The sequence below is a fragment of the Lepidochelys kempii genome, chromosome 9 (assembly GCF_965140285.1).
Source record: "Lepidochelys kempii isolate rLepKem1 chromosome 9, rLepKem1.hap1, whole genome shotgun sequence".
Lineage (NCBI taxonomy): Eukaryota > Metazoa > Chordata > Testudines > Cheloniidae > Lepidochelys > Lepidochelys kempii.
In genome coordinates, this window is record NC_136388.1 from 64,322,396 (window position 1) to 64,344,277 (window position 21,882).

At 50.3% G+C, this 21,882-nt stretch overlaps 1 protein-coding gene across 1 annotated transcript in view; it reads left to right on the plus strand.

Moving 5' to 3' along the window:
* Window positions 1-465: 465 nt before the first annotated feature.
* Window positions 466-21,882, plus strand: part of FRMPD3 (FERM and PDZ domain containing 3) — a 142,665-nt gene continuing 121,248 nt past the window's right edge. The window contains exon 1 of the mRNA XM_073360770.2: window positions 466-659. The gene's annotated coding sequence lies outside the window, so the exon portion shown is untranslated. The remainder of the gene's footprint in view (window positions 660-21,882) is intronic.

The following is a 21,882-nucleotide window of genomic DNA, read 5'->3' on the forward strand; positions in this document are numbered from 1 at the left end:
CCACCCGGCTGCCCCCCTGGGGCCGGCTCCGCGGCGCTCGGGGGAGGGCGCACGGCGCAGGAGGGCTCCCCAGGCGCAGCGCCTCCAGCCAAGGTCACGGCGCCGAGCCGCGGGTCTCAGGAGAGGCGCAGCCCCGCCCCCGCTCACGCTGCTGCCGCTGTCATTCCCGTCGGGGGCCCGCCGGGTGTCCCGGCCAGGCGCTATGTGCCGGGCTCCCGCCACGGGGCGCGAGTCGGGGGCCGGCGGGGTGCTCGCTGGGGAGCCGCTGTGGCTCGGGGCTGAGGGGGCCGCCGCCGCGGTGCGTGTCTAACCCCCTCGCGGGCGGCGGGGCCCGGTGGCTTTCCCCGCTTTGTCTCTGCCCCGAGAGCGGCGCCCCGCGCCCCTCCCTCCGCGCTGCCCGGCCGCCTGGCCCTGCGCCGCAGCATGGACACGCCGCAGCCGGGGGGCTGAGCGGAGCGCGGAGATGGAGACGGCAGGAGCCTGCGTGCGTCGCTCCCAGCCGCCTGCACCTCCGGCAGAAACTTCCCGGGGCAGCCCGCTCCCTCCCCAGCCCTGCTGCTGCCCGGCGCTGAGCCCTGGCCGGCCGCGCTGCTGGCGGGGAAGGCGGGAGGAGTAGAAGACACCGAGCGGAAGGACGGGAGGGGCAGCCGCCAGCCAAGGTAAGGCGCGCGGCTCCCGGGGGCAGCTCTGCGGCGGGTCTGGGGAGGGCCGAGGGCGGGGAGGAATTGGGGGCGACCAGCAGCCGTGCCCGGCTCACCCCAGCCCCTCGCTTGGAGTCCGAGGCTAGTTCTGCAGCTGCACCCAGCCCCAGGGCTGCTGGCTTTGCCGGCTGTGTTCAAAGCGCTTCCCTCGGCGCGTTTGCCCGGCTTTCATGACAGGGCTGTCGGGTGGGCGCGCAGCGGGAGAGGGGTTTGCTTGGAGACCTGTGAGGAGTAATGGCCATGGTGTGCAGACTTGCCTGGTTTGTGATGATCAAACAGCCATGGGTGGGGGGGGGGGTAGACTACACAACTCCCTTCCAGGAACACACCCAAGCACACACAGAAATAGTATATCCCTATACCCTCAATCCACGTACACACACGCACCCCTCTGTATCCACACACAGCCCTCGCCCCACAACCCCCCCGCCCCACAGCACCCTCTGTCCCAACCTGCACACTCCCATCCCTACAAGTGCACAAAGTCCTCTGTGCACATACACAGCTCTGTACACACACTCAAAGCCCAGCCCAGTCCTATGCACTCCTGGCCCCAGAATACACACACATGTCTGCGTGCCCTGTCTGGGGCACCGTGTGTGTCGCTTTGTGCCTGGAGAGCACTGCGTATTAGCCCCTTGGCTGGAACAGAGAGGGTGCAATGAAGAGTCCTATGTGTTCCAAAGCCACACCCTGAAGTGGCTGTGCACTCGTACACACAATGACTCCCCCAAAACCACTGTCCTGGAAGTTGAAGTGTGTTCCTAGTGGGGTGTGCAAGCACATAGGCTAGGGCCCCACCATAGCAACTTGGAAATGTATCAAATGCACACTCCATAAATGTATGCACATCCCTATGCATGCATGCCAACAGCTCCGAATTGCATCTCATGCTGGGACGTGCGCACACACCCCCTCAAAAATGTGTGTGTATTCCTGTGCCTGCGTGCCGAGACCCCACGTGTGCATGCACACAGATGGTCTCCGAATTTCATCCCTCTCTAGGAAAACAGGTGTCACTTTTAACTTCTGCAGCTGCTGCTCCTCTGCTGCCCCAAGGGTGAGCTCTGCAGACTTGCTCATTAGGGGCCAGTGCTTGTCTTTGCAAGTGTTCCCCACTTTTGAATTGAAATGTGTGGGTTTGGGAGCATCTATACAGCAAAGGTAAAGTGCTGATGCATTTAATGCTTTGGTCAGTGGCCCTTGGCTTCTGCTGTGCCAGCATTGTGCACTGGGGGGTGAGCAATTTATAATCAAGGGACCATCTTGTGAAACCTACTGCACTGCAACCATGGTAGCTCAGTTTCTATGGGGATGGTTTAAAGCCTTCTTCAGAGTGTAGATTCCCAGGGAACTGTAACTCTCCTTGGCAGCTCCTTTAGCGCTGGAAAGACCAATGTTTGATTCTCAGGGGGATTGATGCGCATGAGAGAGGACTGTTTGATGCTCAGGGAGTAGGATCTTTGATTGGGAAGTTGTTTATTGCACTGCAGAGACTGCAGCTTAGTTTCTCTGGGAGGCAAGATCCTTGCATAAGCGCTATCCTTATTGCATTGCATTTGGATCACTTGGGATTTTGCACACTGTCATTGCTGCATGTCTCGAGTTTGATTCGCCAGTGCTGGGAGAGGAGTTGGTTTCCTGTTGCTTTCTGCAGACTTCCCATTTGACAACGTCCCCTTCTCCAGGGTGAGTGGAAATTCATTCTCTGTTTCTTCAGCCCTGGGCTCCCTCACTGGTCTCCCAAGCTTGGGTTAGAGGAATAATTCTTTTTTGAAAAGGCAATGGATCTAATGAATAAAACCGAAGATTGTGTAAATCACAGGAATTAGGAGATCAGTGGCTGGCCCTGCATTACTTCTCCTTTGTAGTTATGGTTTTAATAATCTTGGCAGCGAGTTACCTCTGTTCCCCCATTGATGCAATCTTTGTGTTGCTACTGTTGGGACCCCTGATGTCGATTAGGCTGTATCACTTTGACCCGTTTTCACCACCAGGCTAGCTAAACATGCTGAGACATGGTGATAAAAGAGGGTTCTGCTCACTGAAGCCTTATCCACATTAGAGCCAAAATATTCAAAACTGGGTGTCTGAAGTTGTGCTTCTGAGTCCAGTGTTAAGGAGCTAAATAAGTGGCCTGATCTTGCAAAAGTGTTGAGCACTCAGCATCTCCTATTGACCTGAATATGAAGTATTGGATGCTCAGGGCTTTTGGACATCAGGTGCTGATGCTGCCGTGTTCTAAGCCGGCAGAGCCTTTGGCATGGTCTCAGGGTGTAGCCCCCTGTAGCGCTCTTGGGAATAATCCAACGGGACATTGGGATGTCACATCAAAAAGAAAATGTCCCAGTTGAGTGTGAATGATAGTGCTCTGTGACCAGTGCAGTTGGCGACCCAGCAGAGCCCCCAAGATTGGGAACCTGAGTAACCGGCAAACAGCGCCCCCTAGTCAGGGAGCTGATACCAACTCAGCCTTTTCGTCAAGAGCAAACTGTGAACGTTGTTTAAGTGTTCAGAAAGTACGGTGAATTGAAAGGGAGCTGTGCAATGTGGACATGCAGAGCAGACACAAACACAAACACCGGGGGCACTTCCACTCACGAAGGAATGGGCAATGCTAAGGTGAGGGCAAAGTAACGGGCTTTCACAGCTGATAAGAAAATTAGGCCTCTTCTCCATCAGTTCCAGTTTCCAGCAAGGAGCTCTTGGATTCAGCCCGACTTCCTGTGCGTCCTGAACAGGAGAAAAGGAAGAGTGAGAAGGGAAGTGATGAAGGCCTAGAGCCTGTGTCTGGCCTAAGCCAGGCTGCGACCTGCTGCGTTTCAGAGCAGAAGTGCAGGGCTTAGTGATTATCTCTGGCTCCAGCAGGTGGCAGATTCTTGACAGAGGTAAATGGCTGGGGAAGAAAAGTGCCACCTTCTAAATTAGCAATGGAAGAGGCCGAGCTGGGCTCAAGTGAGAAAGAGGCTTTTCTGTCTCTGTTGATAACATTTTGTACAAACTCAGAAATCTGTGGCGCTGATAAACTTCTTCATGTGTGAGCTGGGCTGGTTCCAGGCCGGGCCTTTTGAATAATGCATAGAAGCAAAGGGTCAAATCCACTTCTGTGAGAAATCTCAGAGCAGGATGGAATTTAAAGATAAGGCAGATATTAGTGGTGCCTTGTCTTATCCGGTACCCATGGCAGGCCACGCCTGGATCAATCTCAGGAGCCCTTCTGGGTATGATAGGTGCGTGGAGCGTGCTCAGAGGGTTAGCTGCCAAATTCCTGAGAGATTGACACCAGAATCAGTTGCAAATCAAAGGAGCATCAAGATCAAGGGAATGCTTTCCACATTTGCTTTTTGTTCACCCTCGGCTGTTGAGGAATAGAGATCTCCTACTGCTTATATGGAGCTTTGCAAACACCAGTCCTGCTGCTGCTTCTGTTGAAATCAATGGCAAACTCTCCTGGCTTTCAGTGGAAGCATTAGTTAATCTTGCCTCACAACCACCCCCTGGGAGTTAGCTGTAGTTAAAGCCAGCTTTCTCACAGCAAGATTACGCAGCTGTTATAAAGCATTCATACAATGCCATAAATATACATGGTTCTCCCAGAAATACATGAGACTTGTTCCCTGCCCCGAGGAACCGACAGGCTGAATGAGACAAGGCACAGAGCAGCAGACTTGGTGAGGCTGGGGTGCGGATTATTGAGGAAGAGAAGGGAGTTGGGGTCACTTGAAGAGATGAGGCTTAAGGAGGGATTCAAAGGGATGATGGGGTAGTCAGAACCCTTGCTTGGGACTCGGGAGATCTGGATTCAATTCTCTGTTCTGCCGTGGGCTGTGTGTGACCCTGAACAAGACTCAAGATCTTCCTGTGCCTCAGTTTCCCCATCTGTAAAATAGGGGTGTTACACTGCCCTGCCTTCCTATGAGGATCAGTACACTACAGATTGTGCGGTATTTGGTACTGTAGCACTGGGGGCCAGAAAAGAACCTATAGCTAGAAGGTGACACAGCTGGTCATGACAGAATTGAGACTAGCACTCAAGTCTGGGAGCTCCTCATCACTGGATATTGTACTGTTGCCTCCCCAGAGGTCTGGGAGTTATGGGAAGGCTCTTCACATTTGTAGTCCAGTTACTCATTGGAGCTATGGTCTGGCTGTACTGTACACAGTCGCCTGCTCCCTCTTTACCACCTGTAGGGGAGACAGTCCTCTAACTGTTCCAGTTGCTCCTGCCCCAGTTCCATTTAACAAATGCTGGGGAGTTTGGAAGGTGGGAGGCAGAGAAGGGGAGCTAACCTACCATGGTCCTTCACACCTCTAGGCCACCCATTCAAATCCAGTTCAGTGCAGGAGTGGTGAAAAGCTGTTACCATCAGCTCGTTGGCAACGTGCATGCAAAGTGGTGGTGGCATTAGTCAGGTTCTTAGGAGACGGGTGTCCCCATCACAAGACCAAACAGCACGATTAGCACCCTCGTTGGCAGCCTCAGTAGAACATGTGAGAGCTAACGGGGACTGCTGCCCCCCTCCCCCCATCCCAGAGGTGGCTCCTCTAGGCCAGGGTCATGGCACGTGATAGGGCAGTGTGGGGGAAGCTGTTCTGAGGACAGGGGAATTCAGTCTCCACAGCATGTCAATTAGCCAGCTGCTTTCGCCAGCCCTAAGTTACAGTGGAAACCAAAAAGATTTGGGTGCTTGGCATGCTCTTGAGCATCAATTCAAGCTGCAGTGCGAAGGTTCAAGTCTAAGCAAATAAGACTTCTTCAGGGATTTCACACACACACAGGGCCAGATCCTCAATTGGCATAGATTGGTGTCGCTCTGCTGGGTCAAGGCTTATTTACATCAGTGGTGGCTCTGTTGCACACACCAGCATGGCTGCATTTCTACTTCCCCATCTGCTCTGTCCTTGCCCTGTTTCCTTCCTCTCTCTTTGTCCTTCATCCTGGCTCCTGATGGGAGGAGTTCCCAGGGTGTGCACCAGGGCAGGGCAGGGCAGGACTTCGAGTGCCTTGGTAGGCTGGGGAATGGGACGCTCTGGGCATTGGAGTCTTGCAGGCTTTGCGTGGAGCCAACTCCACCAGCTGTTCTGAGCAGCTTTGGAAACAGAAGCTCCTGTCCGTCCACATCCGGTCTTCACAGCATGTCTCGAGCAGGGTGGATTAATGCCCAATGATTTTAAAAACACTCCGAGCTCTTTGGTGTTCTTGCTCGCTCTTTTAAATTAATCAAAAGCTGGCTTCCGCAGCCAGTCGATAGTGAGATTTATCACTTAAACAGCATTATTGATTGCATGGGAAGCCTGGTTTCATATTGATAGATATGTACGCATGCAGACAAGCTGATGAGCCCTGTGCTATTAAAGGCACAGAACGTGTTGTGTCTGACCTACCCCCCGCAGCTGGGGAGCCACATCTGGTGCCCAGGGGGCATCAGCCTGGCAGAGCCAGCATTCCCTATTTGAGTGAGAGCAGTGGTCTCTTTGTGTGGCACCATGGCCAAAGTTGGCCTTTCCTTGTCCACTGGGCTTTCTACAGGGTGACACCATAACAGGGCCTGGTTACTGCCTGACTGTCAGCATTCAGATTTGCTGCTTATACGGGAGCCGCCTGCTGTGTTAGCCTCTCTTGTACCCCCATGCTCACCTCTGCTAGCAGGAAGTGGGACAGCGATATAGGCAGAGCACTTCCTTAGCTCACTATGGAAGTGCTTGTCCACAGTGCTGGCTGGGCTGGTTAATGAATTGTAGGTGTCCTACCGCAAATCCTGCTGCTGCCGTCAGTGCCCCCTAGAGGAGCAGCTGGCCTGGCATGGAGCCTTCATCTGGAAAGTTGACAGCAAGGCTGGGAGTATGTTAACATGTGGGATGGGCACCTCGAGTGGGACAAAGGAACCTTTATTAGCCGTTGCTTTGATTTTTCTGAGCAGGCTAGTGGTAGACCCATCAAAGGAGCCCTGCGGTGCCCTCCTCACTGTCCATATATTCCAACGGGATGGCCATGATGTCCATCAGCCAAAGAGGCAGGGAGAAATGTGAGGCTTTGCCAGGCTGTAAGCAAGGGAGACTGAGCTGATATTACTGTGAAGGGTGCTCATGGTGGTATTTCTCCATGAAAAGAGCATGGCGTCGCTGTGGTCTGAAATGGCTCTTCTTGTAGATTAAGGAAAACATCAAGAAAGAACCAAGTTAAAGTCCCCATGAGAGACGGCTGTGTGTGTGTGTGTGTGTGTATGTTCTAAGAAGGTGCACCAACTCTGAACAAAATGGCAACTGTCTTTGCACACGGGGAGTGCTTAGAAACTGAAATAATTGAATGTATATAAACGAAAGGCCTCCATTTCATAGCTACATATGCCTTGCACATGTCTGTGCTGGCCGAGGATACTGATACGTTCAGGGTCAGTTTCTTGGTACTAAAACTACTCCAGAGAGGAATGGGATGGTTTTTCAAAGGCTCGGGGGGCTGTGCACAGGGTATTTTGGTAACAAATACTAATACTGCACTAACTCTGGGAACTGGCAGACTGTTCCAGCAGTATCCAGCTCCCCACTGCCCTTCCCCACCCTCTCTTGGAAGTAGGGCTACCAGTCCGTCTGTTGCACCACCAGAAGAGGCCAATTGCCTGCAGTGGTTCCGGGACATTTTTAGGGATACCTGCTCCAGTGGGGCAGTTGTTTGGGTGATACCAGTTGAGGGGAGGTCCCAGAGAGGGAAGGCGTTGTGGAGGTATTGGTGTGAGGGGCTCTCAGTTGGGTGCGTTTTCTCAGATAACAGGTATCTCAGTTCCTGCTCCTCTGTAAACGGAGTTTTTGAGGTCACCACCATGTAAATCTTGATGGGGTTGCAACCTGAGAGCTCACATTTCATAACAGGCAGTTCAGTGGCCTCCATGAAAGGAGTTTGGTGACCTCAGTCCAGTTCCCATGGGATGGGGTCTGCGTCTCAAACCATTATGACGCTGGTGCAGTATTGGCAGAGAGGCCAAGAACGTGGATAGCACTGGAGGCTGAGCTATCCCCATATCCTTAAGCAGTGCCACCAGGCCTGATCTGAAGCAGGGCTGAGCTTGAAACCTCTTTATCGGGAAAGGCTCTGGGTCAGTGGAGCCCAGTCACAGTAGGGTGGTGCTCAAGATAGGATTAAAAACCAAGCCAAGGTTCTGCTTTACCAAACTTTTCACTCTGACTGTGTCGTGTGTACTGCACCGTGTTGTACTGTGTTCCATCCCCAGCGCATGGTAATACCTGTCTCTGCAGCACAACTTGCCTCGCGCTGCCCTGCATTCTAATTCGCTCTTGCTGCACAGCAACGGTTGTGCAATGTACTGGTCTGCATCCTCTACTGCACCTTATTGTATACTGCACTGTCTGACACTAGAACTGTTCTCTCCCGAGCTGTGCTGCAGTCTCCGACGCTGGTGTGTGCTCTACTGCGCCTCATTATGCTGTAATCACACTGCATTGCCCTGCCTGGCCCCGGACTGCCCTCACCCTGCATGGCACTGAAAGGCACTGCATTTTACTGTGGTGTGCGCTTCAGAACTGTATCCTGCCGCACAACATGTCCTGCCGCTGGGTATAGGAAACAAAGGGGTTGGCTGGGGTCTGAATGAGACGTTAAAAGTAGGGGGAGATGAACCTGTGGCATCCTGTCCGGTGCAGAGGCCTGGGCAGTTTTGTGGGGAAATGTAGGGGGCTTTACTTGAATTCAGTTTTGCTCTGTTGTCCCTTTAAGTTCCTGCAGTATGACTTGCCTGAAATTGCAAGTCCCTGCTCCCTGAAATTGCACATCTGGTAGCTAGTGCAGCAGGTCTGTCCTTGAATAATGAATTCTCCATGAATAACAGAGGTCCCGGAGTGCGAGTTAGTTGCATGTCGTGCCTTGAGATTTCATGATACAGGCCAGTTAACATAGACGGAAGACCCCAATCTTTAGGGCATGTTCTGCTCCAGTGACTTTCTTCAACCCCCAGGAGCAGTGCAATGCCCACAATTGCAGCAGCAACCTCCAGCGAGTCCTGCCTCACAGTAGAGGTGGAGTCATGCATGCAATTCAGGCACCAGTTTACTCTTCTTAGCTAACAGTGTGATTTGTCTGAGTGTGTTTGTAATGTTTCCATCTCAGTAGCGTCTTGGCATATTACCCAGATTATATGGAACATCAAATGGAGATAATCCCTTACTCTGGATAGTCTGACAGTTCTGGCTCAATCACTCATACGTACACCTGTGACAGTCTATAGACAAGCCAGTGTCTGATGAAGGAGGTGTTTCTTGCACTCAGAAAGTCAATAAACCTGGGTTTTGGAGCTAGAGACCCTCCACTAAAAATACTGTCTCCCCAGCCCCCATCTAGGGATTGTCAGCAAAAGTGCTTTAGCCACTTTGAGGCTAATGTAATGATGCACAGGGAGAGAGGCAGTGCTGAAGGCAGCCAGCTCCCAAACCAACTCGGGCTTCATAAATGAGCATCAGCACCTGGAATTGTGCTGGTTAATTTAGCATTCTCCTACCAATCCAGTAGCTATAGCAGATTGAAGCCGGTGGGACACGTTGGTCTTCACAAGTAGCCCCAGGTATATTGTTGCCCCTTTTTTTACCTAAGAAGCTAGTCAAAGTTTGGAGCCCTGGGGATGTTCCAGTTGGAGGTAGAAATTGATAGGCTGGTATTTTTTAAATGCAATCTTGGTTATTTAGAGGAATGTACCAAGTCCTGCTTCTCCAAACACAGGAGGAGCCAAGAACAAAAGGAGCAATTTCTTTGTTTCCAGCCCTAAGCCTTTTTAGCCATCTAGAGCCTAAAGCTCTCTCTCTAGCTTATCCCAGGCTCGCACTTTGATCACAGGCTACTGCTGGACTTTCTGCCTGTCTCTCTGTTCTGTCTGTTCTCAGTTTCAATGTGCAACACCTTCCTTCTCTCTCTCTAACTATTCAGCAAAGCCTCTCTCCCAATCTGTCCAAACTCCTGGGTGGGTTTACAACCCCTTCTTGTCTTCAATAGGGGGACTTCTCATTAGCTCATCCTGGCAGTTATGTTAATTGGGAGGTGCATTCACACCCACTTCCAGTGACATTTTAACTCAACCCAGAACAAAGTTTCACCAAGCCCATAATGGCATCGCTGCAGCAGGCCAGCCTGGAAGTGACAAAAGTGCAGTTGATTGTGGTGAGGGCTGCATCCTCAAGGAAACCTTTTAGCAAGCCACAGATGGGTTAAAAAGCCCTGAGCGACTGTTGCTACCTGGGAATCCAAGAGTGGGCAGGGCTTCCGATGTGCCCTTCCTTTGTGTCCATCTTTGCAAGGGGAACTTGCATCTATACTTGGAGTTCTCAGGATCTTTCTGTGTTCATCAAATGGTTTTCCCTTTGCAACTCACATCCCCTCTTGTCTTCTTTGTGCTGAGTTTGAGCAGCTTGCTGTCCTCCACCTAACTGCCCGGTCAGGTGCTGGGAAAGCAAGGAGACTGCACCCCCTGGAAAAGGAGACATAGCATGGAGGTGGTGTCCACATACTGAATGTGTTGCAGCCCAAAGGTCTCTGTTTCATCCAGGGCTTCACCTACATGTTGAACAGGAAGGGTGGCAGAATGGAGAGCCCTGCAACACCAGCACGAGTGGGCCCCTGGGATGGCTTAGCAGGTAACCACAATCACTGCCCCCCGCCCCCCAAAGTCTTCCCAAGAACAGCCTCCTCCCTTGCCTGCATGGTCTCACAAATGGATCAGCATCACTGTGTTATCAGTGGTACCCAAGGCTGCTGATAAAGCTAATGAAATCAGCCATGATGGCTGACCTTTGTCCAGTTAGGGGAGCTAGACAATCAGAAGAGAGGCTTTGGTGAGGCAGTGTTGCCTCGTGGATAGGACACTGGACAGGGTCTCAGGGGACCTGGATTCTATGCCTGGCTTGGACAGGGTCTCTAGATGTTACTCCAGACAGTAACTTCCAGAAGTAGTGATCGTCCAGTCCACCCTTACCCACTTGATGTTAACAAAATAGTGTTGTATTTTTATGAAGCTAGCTAAAATAGCACACAAGAAACGTGTCCAGTCCAATCTCCTTTGTCATCTCATCTTCGTTTAAGGCCAGGGTGGCAGGAGGGAGGAGGAATGAAGAAAACAAAACACAAAAGGGAGTTTATATCCCATGTCTCCAAGATGTGCCTAATGTTATAATCTCGCAGGGCTTCAATTTGTGGAGGTTAAACCTGTATAAAAAGCTCTTCCTCAAGGAGAGGCTTGTCCCCCATTCCCTTTATGGGACTTGCTGTGAATCTGTTTCCAGATGGTTATGTGGCATGTTTGGACTATTCAAATGTTGAGGCAGTTCTAAAGCCTGCTGCAGATGCAGACAGAAAGCACTGTTGCAATCTATGAGTGATCACTGTATTTCTGTTATCCCGGCCAGGGCGCCAGGAAAAGAAATTTAGATGAACCCACTGCTACTGCTTTTATGGATTCATTTCTCTCTAGTGTTCAAGCCACACGTTGTCCCAGATCCCCTGCCAATAGCAGGGAGCTAACTGGTAATGCAGATGCTATTAATAAAGCAAGTGTTGTTACATATTCATATCAGTCAGATCTCTAATTCAACTACATGAAAAAAATATTCTGTAGCAGAGAAACATTAGGGAGGATAATGTAAGTTTCATTCTACCAGCATTGGCACATCCTGCTCTGTTCAGAATCCTTTGTTTCAGGATTCCTGAATTAAATATTCCATTTGGCCCTCTCCGATCTTTCTCTAGACGATTGTCTGCTGGCTTTGCATCCAAGCACTAGGGGCACTTTTGTCTGACTGTTTAACTTTGTTTGCTGGGAAGAGCAAAGATCCATCATTTCCCATTCTAACAGACCCTGTTGATTGGCAGTAATGTTATCCTCTTAGCTCGGTACCTGGCAAATGTAAGTTCCCCAGGGGAGGTTTCCTTGACTTGATTTGAGCTAGATACTTTGATCTGCACTGAGTTATTCTTGCCTAGCACTGTCTGAGGCCACCAGGCTCCATAGGCATTGGTGATTCCCTGGGTACGTCAGGACGGAGAGAGGACTAATATCACACCTTAGGGTTTGTCTACATAAGAGCTGGAGGTCTAATTTCCAGCTTGAGGAGACAGATCCACGCTTGCTCTGATGAAGTAAGCACACTAAAAACAAGTGGGGCCACGGCTGTGCCTCGGGCGGGAGGGACTAGTAGCCCTGAGCATGCACCTGTGGTCTTGGATGGGATCATACTGGGGGTGCCTAGCCTCTCCCACCTCTCCTTCTGCCATGGTTACACTTCTATTTTTAGCTTGCTAACTGGATCAGAGCTAGCGTGTGTATCTCCCCTCCAGCTGGGAGTCCCAGCTTCAGTGTAGCCACATGCTTAGACTCTTTTAGGCCCTTCCATCAGGGCACGAGTTAATAGCTCAAACATGAAACATAGGCAAAGCGGCAGAGCCCAGCAGTTCCACTGCCCAGAGCTCAGAGAAGCTCCTTCCTGTCCCCATCCAGGTACAGGTACACTAGAGCTGGAGATTTCCAGCTGGAGGAGGCGCACCTGTGCTAGCTCTGATTGCTAGAATTAGCAGTGTAGGCACAGTGGTCGGAGGCGCTAGCAGCCCAAGTACATACCTCTGACAGGGTCGTGCTTGGAGCGGCTGAGCCCCTCCCGCCAGCAGTGCCACGGCGGTTACACTCTGTTTTTAGCACGCTAGTTCAGTCCGAACTAGCTTGGGTCTGTCTCCTCAAGCTGGGAATCCCACCTTCCAGCTCCAGGATGATGCACCCTTCCCTATAGTCCCTCGCTTCAGTGCCCACAGCTGGAACGAGCTCTCTCAGTCCTTTATAGGGATCGCCTGACCCCTTCTCAGTTGGGTCTGATAATTGTAAAGGGCCGGCTGGCTCCAGCCCCCCTGACCCTTCCAGGGGCAGAGCACCGTGTTATCTTTCTCCTGACATCCCATCCCCATGATGGTGGCATTCCATTGTAGCCCTCTGTGAATACATGTTCCACCCAAGCCAAGCTGTGTGGGTATCTGTTTCCTAGTAGCCAAGCTGTTCCCGTTTTAGGGCAGGTTCTGCATGTTAACTTGCTGTTCAAACATATGCACTCCGAGAGCTATTACCTTTATTCACCTTGATCACAACTGTGTGGAACCAATTTGTCCTACTCTTCTGTTCCCTTCCTGACTGTGTCAGCTGCTCTTCTACCCTGTCCACGAGAGTCTCTGTATTAGGAGCTCTGACTCTCAGAGAGCTGTGCAAGTTTAACATTGACTGTGTGGTCAGGGTCTATTTCTCTGCTTGATTCCTGCACTGTAGCATTTTGCTAAGGACAGCTTCGGGAGGACTGTGTCACATACGCAACCCAGCCAGCCTGGCTGGCATTTATGCCATTTGCCACTATTCTATATGATCAAACAGGAGGAATACCGTCTCAACAACACTGTGTCGAGACATTGCATCTCAGGGCAGTGACATTGCACAGGGCCTTAGGAATATGATGGATGGATAGATAAACAGAGAAGAGATTTGGGGCAGACGCCTTCCTTCTTTATTTTGTGTATTTTATGGCAGTGGTTCTCAGCCAGGGGCACGCGTACCCCTGGGGGTATGCAGAGGTCTTCCGGGGGTACATCAGCTCATCTAGATATTTGCCTAGATTTACAACCGGCTACATGAAAAGCACTAGCAAAGTCATTACAGACTAAAATTTCATACAGACAATTACATGTTTGTACTATTCTATACGTTATACACTGAAATGTAAGTACGGTATTTATTTTCCAACTGATGTATAATTCTATGGTAAAAATGAGAAAGTGAGCAATTTTTCAGTACTAGTGTGCTGTGACACTTTTGTATTTTTGTGTGTGATTTTGTAAGCAAGTAGTTTTTAAGTGACATGAAACTTGGAACGAGCTCTCTCAGTCCTTTATAGGGATCGCCTGTCCCCTTCTCAGTTGGGTCTGATAATTATACAGGGCTGGCTGGCTCCAGCCCCCCTGGCCCTTCCAGGGGCAGAGCACCGTGTTATGTTTCTCCTGACATCCCAGGACATGCAAGACAAATCAGACTCCTGGAAAGGGTACAGTAGTCTGGAAAGGTTGAGAATCACTCTTCTGTAGCACCAAGGATGTTGTATAGGAGTCAAGTATGACTGCAGGATCCAGGAACATCGCAAAAGAAGTGCTTGTGATGGGTGGGCTCATGTAGATGAAATGGGAATGAGCCAGCCGATAATGGGACACATGCAGTGCTAGGCTGGAAACAGATATACAATGCTGTTGGGTTTTACAAACTTTGTGTTTTGACCTGTGGAGTGACTTGTGCTCTCCAGCCACACATACATATGTATATATAGTGACAGACCCAGACCAGTGGGGTACAGGAGTCTGGTAGAGGCAAATATACCGGCCACTGGATGAACAGGTTTCTGTTCCCTGACTGACCAGAGCAGGGGCTGCACTAGAGCAATCGGGAACCTGCTAGAACCAATTAAGACAGGCAAGCTAATTAAAACACTTGGAGCCAATTAAGAACATACCAGAATCAATTATGGCAGGCAGACTAATCAGGACACCTGGTTTAAAAAGGACCTCCCATCAGTTAGGGGTGTGTGTGCACCAGGAGCAGGGAGTGAGAAGGTGTACTGCTGGAGGGCTGAGGTGTACAAGCATGATCAGGCTTCAGGAGGAAGATCCTGTGGTGAGGCTAAAGAAGGTGCTGGGGGGAGGCCATCGGGAGGTAGCTCAGGGAGTTGTAGCTGTCACACAGCTGATACAGGAGGTCTAGACAGCTGCTATCCACAGGGCCCTGGGCTGGAACCCGGTGTAGAGGGTGGGCCTGGGTTCCCCCCATTCCCCCAATTCCTGATTGGACATAGGAGGCGTTGACCTGGTCTGTGAGCAATACCAGAAGGGAAGGTCTAATTTGGAAAGGGATCTGGCCTGTCCCCGACCCACTAGGTGAGACTGCAGAGATTGTTCTCCATTTCCCCTATGCTGGCCAGCGATGAGGTTAGCTGAGTGAATGGTGGGCTTGAGCCTCTAGCAGAAGCGGCCAAACTGAGGGCTGCTGTGAACCTCTGAGGTGAGCAAATCTGCCAAAAAGCACAGGACCCACCAAGGCAGAGGAGGAACTTTGTCACAATATATAACAAAGTGTACTGAGAAATCCCAGCAAAGGGCTAAATATACTTACAGAGCTGTTCCTACAACAGGACATGCTTTTGTCATCCATGCCTCCCAAATTGCAGCAGCATTTTACAGTAAGCCATAAATTGGAAGAAATACCTTTTTATTCATAAAGCATTATGGATGTGTCTGTAAACGACTGCGCAGTGAAGGCTGCATTGAGAAATGTGTGTAAAGCACAACTAAAATCTTATATTTTAATGATTGAATTCAGTCTCCAAATGTGGCCCAATAAATCATCAGAGGCTGATTGAATTTTTCATAAGTTTTTTCAGAATATCTTTACTAACGTTTGCAGAAGGAGTGCTTGAGTTTGACCTTTACAGTCTTATGGTTTTTTGCCTCCCTTGAGGTCTTCACGACCTACCAACTTTTCACACACATGGTATCAGGTTGGGGGACACCTGCGATAGTCCATTCAAATCCCAACCTGGGGATTGCCCTTTTTCACCATAACTGAATTGATCATCGCCAGAGCCAGAGAAGGGAAATGCCCAGCTCTTCTGGAAGATCTATCCTTCCACAGGAAGCAGCTGCCTCTGTAGCAAAGCTGCAAGTTTCGTGTGTCTGACAGCTTGTGTTTCAACTCTCCTCCTCTCCACCCCCCTTTGTTGTGATGGGAGTGCACTAGGCTTGCAGCTGAAGTGCTGCAATACTGTAGTTATGAACCCTGCTCTCCAGCTTCTTCCTTTGGCCAATTCCCTGTGCTTTGTAGAGAGGTTCCAGGTCCATCAGACTGGGATTCCCGGAAGGGTGAATTAGCATTAAGGGAAGCACCAAGGAGCATTAAGGGAAAGGGGGCTCGGAGATGGACTCCCTCATCCTCTTTTCTCCCGTTCAGTGTCCTGCCTCCCTTTAGAGCAGCACCCTCAGTTCGTGGCACTGCTGTCTGGTGCAGCACGAGACAATTGCAGCTGGCTCTGTCGGGCAACATGGAGGAGTGGAGCTCTGCAGGGGCCGGTAGGGGAAGTGTGACTGTGGGGAAGTGGGACAAATGGGAGACAATGGGGCTCTCTGCAGTAGGGGATAGCACATCAGCATTGACAGCTGTCCCTGTGTGTAACAGGCTGGCTTGCCCATGGCCTGGAGAACTTGGCCTAAGCCAGCCCTGATTGCACAATGAGCCCCACCCTGGGGGGAATCTGGTAACTCCAGTATGAAAAGGCTCCAGAGAAGGGGGTGGGTGAGAGGCAGGAGGAGAGTGTATGGAGCTGTGACTGGGGGAAGAAGCAAGTTTGGCTCCTGCAAAGCCCTAGCAAGGTAAAAGCTGCGAGCAAGAGTTAGAGGAGGGGCAATGAGCTGAAAAACTCTGTGTGGGTTTGGGACTGTTGAGTTCTGTGTTTTGATCAACTCTGTTGCCAGCCGGAGGAGAAGGCGTGAAGGGCTGGTTAAAGGATTGTTCTGGGAAGGTCAGTGGAGACTGAGGGAGTTCTTGGAGAGGCCTGGATGAAGGGGAAATAGAGATGGGGAGGCCACACTGTGAAGTGCGCTGAAGAAGTATATTCTGATTAAATAGCCTGGCAGAGTCCCTGACACAGTCTTTATCAGCCTGGCGTTCAGGGAGAAGGCATTCCTTTCAGCCTAAAAATGCAGGAGACCACCCGTTAAGGTACTGTCACTGCCCAGCCACCACTCATTAACTTTACAAAGCTCCCTCCCTGGGCAAGTGGAGGGAGGTACCATTATCCCCATTTTACAGGTAGGGAAACTGAGGCTCAGGGAGGTTGAATGAGAGTGACCCAAGTTTGTACAGCAAATCAGCAGAAGTAGCCAGATTGGAACTCCGGCATCCCTGGCTCTCAGGCCCATATTCAGTCTATTAAGCCATATCATTGTATGAAACTTATGGGCTGATGGTGTCAGGGCCAGCTCTTGCTGGGGAAGATGGCAGATGAGAGAGACACAATCTGATTTGTCCCCTTTTCAGCTTGGCCATTCTCCAGTCACACTCATGTTACCGTATGCAAGTGGAAAATCCATTTCTCAGCAAGGCTGGCCCTGTGCTCTCCTGAGCCAGGGGCAGTAGAATGTTTAGTGGTTATTTGGTGTATGAGTGACTGGGGGCTGTGCATGGAGAGGACTTTACCATTTGCATAAAGGCAGCAAAAATCCTAGGGCCATCTCACTGTCCAAATTAGGCACCACAGAGGCAGGGCTGATTGCACCATATTATGAGAGCTGGCTGGTGCTTAGGGCAGCAGAAAGTACGGGTTGCAGCATGTTTACTGGGTGGTTATTGCGGGGGAAGGTTTGAGGGATGAGGAGCTTCTTTAGGGTGACAAATCCGTACGTACCCTGGAGAAGATGCAGGTTGTTAAGATAGCACAGTACAGAGAGGCAATACCCTGTTCTCATTCGCAGACAGAAGCATCTTGCTGAGTGTGAATAGTGGAGGGGAAGTGCAGTACTGTAGAGCACTATGAGATCTGTTGATCTCCAAGCTGCTGCCAAAGGGAGTTGGGCAGAGTTTTCCCCATTGGCAAAAGGGAGAGTGAGGCAGACTTACCTAAGGCCAGAGAGCCAGGAATAGACCCCACCTTTGCCAACTCCTAGGTGGATGCTTTAACCCCTAGACAGTGCTTCATATCTAGGGAGCAAATCCTATCAGGAGCTGAGTGCTCTTGATGGCACCTCGCAGAAGGCATGTTAGGCCCTGGGGGGCGGGGGGTAGATCATCGTCACTCCCCACAACAGTTGTGATCCACTTGCAGCATGTGAGCTCACAAGGCTGTGATGTGCTGTACATGGTGTACAGTGTCCCTGCTCCTCATGTAAACACTTCCCACCCCACAGATCAATCAGCATAACTGCCTTGGAGAGCCAAGAGCCTAACTGAGGACTAGGTCTCAGCATTAATGTAAAGAGCCATTGGCTGTCTGAACACTTCTCAGCTGCTTGGGCAGCTCCCTAGCACTTTAACTAACAGTTGCCTGTCCCCTGTTCCAACAGGCAGCAGGTCTCCTGTCACACCAGCCTGGAATGGATCCTGCTGGAGGCTGATTGTGCTTCTGCTGTGCCGGAGTCTTGGCCAGGAACACGGGGGAGGGTGGGATCTGTCATGGTATTCAATGAACTTGTCCCTGTGGTGAGTGTAGGTCTGGGTGTAATTCCCTGGGTCTGGTCTCTTGCACCCCTGAGGCTGTGAGTGTCTGTCAGTCTGCTTTAAATGTTCTGGTTTCAGAGTAACAGCCGTGTTAGTCTGTATTTGCAAAAAGAAAAGGAGTACTTGTGGCACCTTAGAGACTAACCAATTTATTTGAGCATGAGCTTTCGTGAGCTACAGCTCACTTTGTGCTGTAGCTCACGAAAGCTCATGCTCAAATAAATTGGTTAGTCTCTAAGGTGCCACAAGTACTCCTTTTCTTTTTTAAATGTTCTGACAATCAGTGAGGTGGAGGGAGCCTCATCTAGCTTTCCATGGGACAGACGTGATCTTACTCGGACATGCCACCTAGGGGAAGAGAGGCTCTGGGATCCAAATAGCCAATAATAAGCACCTTCCCCCCCCCACCCCCCGTACTTCATAAACCAAAGGAATTAGCTGAAACAGAATTCCTGGGAAGCGCATGAAAAATCTGTCTCCTTCCGTCCCCAAACAGGAGGCTCAGTGCTACACCTGGCCATGCTGTTGAGACAGTGGTGATGGTGTACCATGTCAGCACCATGTGAGTGATCTGGAGGAATTCCTGAGAGAGAGAGAGAGCCATATGGCTCACTGACCAGGGCAACCTGGTAACAAGTGAGACTTCTGCATCCAGACGTGTGCTTGGGGCCCTTGCTGTGAGCTGGCACCGGGGGGATGATCTTGAAGCTCAAGGAGCTGATTTTCAGCCTTGACGAACACCCAAATTCCAGTTGAAAGTCCTAGAAGCTGTGGGTACTCAGCACCTCTGCATCTCTGACCTGAGCACATCCAGAGATCCATTAACAGCCAGGAGACTCAAAACACCAGATTGGGGCTAAATGCAACTCTGTTGTAAGCAGGTATCTGTGGAAGTCAGTGGAGTTGCACCCACTTACACCAGAGGATTATCTGGCCCAGAGTTTGCCATGTGCCTTGCAGGGCTATGGGTACGTGCTCCTTCCTGTTCAAAGCCCTGCTGATTGCAGAGCTCACAAAGCTTGGAGGGGTTGTGTGAGCAAAGCCCCAACGCTCCTTTGGACTCTAAGACTGGCTCGTTTTGAATTAATTTTAAGGCCGTTTTAAAACTCTCAGTGGTGAGGAAGGATATTACTGCATACTGCAGCATCTCTCAATGAGACTTTTACAAAGGCGCTCTGAGCAGCAAACACACAGGGCAGTTAAACAAGACCTGAACTGGTGTTAATAACAGCCGTTAGCAGTGAAAGGGCTCTACAAAGCCAAAGGAACAGTCCCTGTTGAGGCTTTCTGGTGACTTAATGCAACTTGTTCAGCTTGGAAGATGGAAGAGGTCCAGTCATTTCCACTTCCTCTTTATCTTTGAATTTCACTTTCTACTTCTCCTGCATTAGCCCAAGCTCTGGGCTTCACCACCAGGTTTCAGTTGAACAAATGCAGATATTACAGGTGGGGGTGTTGAACAGTTATATTACAGTGGCGCCAAGAGGCCAAACCACTCTGGGCCCCATTGTGCTAGATGCTGTACAAACATATAGCAAATGGCCGTCCCTGCCCTTGGGAGCTTGCAGACTAAAAGACAAAGCATAATTGGTGGAGGAAACGAACATACAGACAGGGTGAGGAGTGGACGAGGGGAAGTAATACAAATAATCAGATGGACACAATTCTTAGGCAATAATCACAAGTTACCAACTGCCCAGTTGGTATGGAATGGCAGTTCTCTGTATGCGTTATGGTAGAGGTGAGGTTTTTTTGAAGGAGGGTAAAGAGGTGGCTTTATGGAGTTTTGACTGGTTGCTTTTCTCCGTGTGTAAGCAGTGACCTGGGGTAAAGCCCAGATATGCTTGCGAGAAAAAGGAAGAAGTGGGCATTCAAAGCAGGCAGCATTGGTGGAGTGTGTATGTGTGTGTCTACAGATCTCTCGATATATATCTATAGACATGCACAAACACACACACATTCATATTATGTTTTGCTAGTGCTCTTTTGTTTTCTTCTTAGACAGCTTCACCTGACAATCTCCTTGTTTAAGTGGTCAGAGCTGGGGAAAGCTGCAAGCAGTAACAAGTGAAAGCAACTCCCTTGTCTAACCCATTGGGAATTGAGCACTGAGATGATTCTGTAGCAGCAGAGCTGTCTTGTAATTTAGGTGATAATTTTATTTTGGAAATAACATTAGGATGCGTACAAGCTGGGGTTTTGTGAAGGCAGCTGCTGCCACGGGTTGAGCAGGCAAATTTGTAGTTATTTGCTCTTCTGCTAGGCACTTTCCACTTTCATTTTCTGCAGCAGGGCTATCATTTGGAAAAGGCTCCACTAAATTTTCAATTTCTTCTTGAATGATGATCTCCATTTGATTTGATTTGTGTTAACATTTTTCTAAAGTGGCTGCGAGCCTGTGAGCATGAACTGGAATGGTGCATGTCTGCATACACGTGTGATGCCAGAATCCTGCTTATCGGCCATACCGAGTGTGTGTTTGTAAACAGACTGTGCTGGAAAGAGGCTTGAGGGGCGTGTCCGATGAGACGGGGGAGGAGGACTGATCCCCAGATGTGGAGTGGGACGGCCCATCGTGTGGTTTAACCGGTGTGAATGGAAGTCAGAGCAGCTGGGTTCTGTGCCTGGATCTTCCACTGATTTCTTATGAAGTCTTGGGTAAGGCACTTGACCTCTGTGTGATTCAGTTCCCCCATCTATAAAATGGGGGTGATGCCCATCTGTTTCACTGGAGTGTAAAATAGTTCATTTTGGAGGCTTTGCACCTTCCCCTGACACCTGTGCTGATGGCTGCTGCCAGCAGCCAGACACTGGCCCAGCAGAGCTATTTAGTCCAGCGTTAGTATGACAAGGCCTGTGGTACTATTCTAGCTTATGTGGGTAGATGTTAGTGTGGTAGGCAACGTCTGGATAATATGAAGAGCATGCTGATTTATTTACTGCATCTTCATTTCTCTGGGAGAGGAAATAGCAGACAGTGGCTGAAGTCTGCTGACATTTACTGTGGCATGAGTGATCCCATCTCCCCTCGCCAGGGAGGATAAATGTCACAAGAGGGATGTTTGTGTCTGGGTGAGCAATGGTGACAACGCGGGTAAGGTATCACGGAGCTAGGGACCAACCCTCTTGGGGTTTGGAGTTTAAAATCACCTGGCTTTCCGCAGCCTGGCTGCACTAACTTAATGAGGGGATTGCTGTTCACACCCAAGGTCTCTACGTTAAATTACAGTGCTCATGGGCTCTGTGGAGCCAACGCTTAACTGATATCGCTGAAGGGCCTCTCTCAGTCCAGGCTTCCCTTGTGCATTAGGAGGCTCTGGTGATCAGGCCAGGCCCGAACAATTCATCAGAGTCCCCTCCTCTAACAGCCCATTTTAGGATACACACTGTCTGAGCCCAGGCTCATTCCCATCACGGCAGCATTTCCAGGCAGCTCTGGCATGCTCTCCCTCTGGAGAGCATTCACCTTCTCTAATCTATTTCCCCAAAACCTCTCCCACGCGGTTCCCCAAAAACTCAGTTCGATTCCAGTCTCATCGCTTAGGTCCCTGTATCTGGCACACAGCAAAGCTAGGCTGAGTTGATCAGACTCACACGCAGGAAATGGATGCAGGATACATCATAGATGCCAAATTATACAGAAAACCTCTTCCTTTGTATACATTTACTCATCAGATTGTGTGACTGTACATTACATCACACGCTTCATGATTGGCTTGGTTACGTGTTAGGAACCAATCCCTGCACAGCATGCTTTGGCCATAGATAATCTGACCTCTACCATCTCTTATATTTAGGCTTGTTTATTAATACCAGGATGTTCCTGCTGGTCTTAGCTAGCCATCCTGACTCTAGAATACTGCTGTCATAGCAATTTCCCAATCATGCCCACTAAAAAATGAGGT